At 36.7% G+C, this 2,500-nt stretch overlaps 1 protein-coding gene across 20 annotated transcripts in view; it reads left to right on the top strand.

Annotated features, from left to right (window-relative positions):
• Positions 1–2,500, top strand: part of LOC123504626 (CUGBP Elav-like family member 2) — a 622,414-nt gene that overhangs the window by 581,600 nt on the left and 38,314 nt on the right. The gene's annotated exons all lie outside the window — the stretch shown is intronic.

Here is a 2,500-nt window from a genome sequence, read left to right as displayed (position 1 = left end):
CCCACTTTTTCTCCATCCCTCTCCTCTCTTTCCTTTTTTTTCCCCCACATTTGCTTCCCATACCTCCCATATACACCCATCACCACTACTAGTATTCTCATCCATAACCATTACAACACAACACAGTACCTCTTATTTTCCAACCCACCATTGATCTCACATAACCCGCCCCTCTGCTTGTCACTCTCATTCCGCCTCGCCTTATCTTACCTCCCGACTCCTGCTTTCTCACCCATTGTTGATTTGGCTGACAAGTAATCTCTCCTGCTCAGCGACATCTCTACTGGTTACTGCAGCTCTTCATTGTGTCTCTCTTATTACCTCTGTGTGGCTGGCTAGGAGGATGGATGGTTGAGTTGGTGGATGGATGGTTGAGTGGAGGGTTGTGTGTGGTTAGACATGGTTTTGATTTTTTCCTTTCTCTCTCTCTCTCTCTCTCTCTCTCTCTCTCTCTCTCTCTCTCTCTCTCTCTCTCTCTCTCTCTCTCTCTCTCTCTCTCTCTCTCTCTCTCTCTCTCTTTCTCTTTGCTTTTAATGTTTTTTTGTGATTTTTTTTTCTTTACGTTTTGACAAGTTGTAATTATTTTTCTTCCTTTCTTTGATGATACTTTTCTCATATAATAACAAGCTATATATATATATTTTTTTTTCGTTTTTTTCATTTTTTGCTCATATTTCATTGTTTGTTTGTTTTTATCTAATAATTAACCTCGTTCTTTGATATTTTTTACTCGTTTTCATATTTTGTTTTATTCATTCATTCACGATTTTTTGTCCTTAATTATCTCGTTTTATTTATTTATTATTTTTTTTTTTATCTATTGCGCGACATAATTCCTTATTCATTTATTTCATATTTATTTATTTCTGTCCACTAATTACCACGTTCTTTATGTTCCGCTTTACTGCATAATTCCCTGTTTATCTTTCTGTTTATGTTCTGACATGTTTATTTCTAGTCGCATTATATTGTACAAACTGTGTGTGTGTGTGTGTGTGTGTGTGTGTGTGTGTGTGTGTGTGTGTGTGTTTATTTGAAGGGACAGTAAATGTGTGTTCTGAAATTGATTGAAGAGTGTGTGTGTGTGTGTGTTTATTTGAAGGGGCAGTAAATGTGTGTTCTGAAATTGATTGAAAAGTGTGTGTGTGTGTGTGTGTGTGTGTGTGTGTGTGTGTGTGTGTGTGTGTGTGTGTGTGTGTTTATTTGAAGGGACAGTAAATGTGTGTTCTGAAATTTATTGAAAAGTGTGTGTGTGTGTGTGAGTTTCACTGTTTGATCGATCTGCTGCAGTCTCTGACGAGACAGCCAGACGTTACCCTACGGAACGAGCTCAGAGCTCATTATTTCCGATCTTGGGATAGGCCTGAGACCTGACACACACCACACACCGGGACAACAAGGTCACAACTCCTCGATTTACATCCCGTACCTACTCACTGCTAGGTGAACAGGGGCTACACGTGAAAGGAGACACACCCAAATATCTCCACCCGGCCGGGAATCGAACCCCGGTCCTCTGGCTTGTGAAGCCAGCGCTCTAACCACTGAGCTACCGTGTGTGTGTGTGTGTGTGTGTGTGTGTGTGTGTGTGTGTGTGTGTGTGTGTGTGTGTGTGTTCTCATCATGACTTTCTGTTTCTCATTTTCTATTATTCATCTTTTCGCTCTACTGTATCATTTCTATATTTATTCACGTTTTTGTTCATTCATGGTTCGTAATATATTAAACAAACATTTTTTTTTTTCTCTTCATTTATTTATGTCGACTTATGATCGATTTCCTTTTCGTTTATGCCATTATGTTAGTCTGCCCTGCGATCTGCTCTTTGTGTTTTCATTTATATGTTTTCATGTTTTATATTTGTTGATGTGATAAGATTTACAAACTTTATTTTTTTCCTTTATTTATTTTCCATGTGGTTTGTGTCATTAGTTTGTCCCACTGCATAATTTCATATTTATTTTTCTTGTTGTGTGTTTATGTGTTTGTTTTCGGTCGTCATTTATATATTTTATTGACTCAGTGTATGTTCCTTCTTCTTCTTCTCTCTCTCTCTCTCTCTCTCTCTCTCTCTCTCTCTCTCTCTCTCTCTCTCTCTCTCTCTCTCTCTCTCTCTCTCTCTCTCTCTCTTCGTTTTTGTCATAAGGAAACTTTACCGTGCATATTATTCTCTGTTTATTGACATATGTTTGTTAATCTATTCATGCATTCTTTTTCCCAATACATTATATAAACTCTTCATATTTGCATGTCTTTTTTTTATTTCTATGTGTATATTTTATTAATTTATTTTTTATTTTATTTTTATTTTTTATTTATTTTTTTTTTTTTTTGCTGTGTATTTGTCTTTCCTTTTCGTTTGTTTCATTAGGTCAGTTCGTTACCGCCATTTGGGGTCATGCACGCTCGTATTGTTGCCTTGTTGTTCGTTCATTATATTGGTGTCACAGTTTCACAGCATTTCTATCATTATTTCGTTTTCTATTTTGTGATTTTGATT

Source organism: Portunus trituberculatus, chromosome 16, assembly GCF_017591435.1.
Source record: "Portunus trituberculatus isolate SZX2019 chromosome 16, ASM1759143v1, whole genome shotgun sequence".
Taxonomy (NCBI): domain Eukaryota; kingdom Metazoa; phylum Arthropoda; class Malacostraca; order Decapoda; family Portunidae; genus Portunus; species Portunus trituberculatus.
This window is presented reverse-complemented; position numbering and strand designations above follow the sequence as displayed.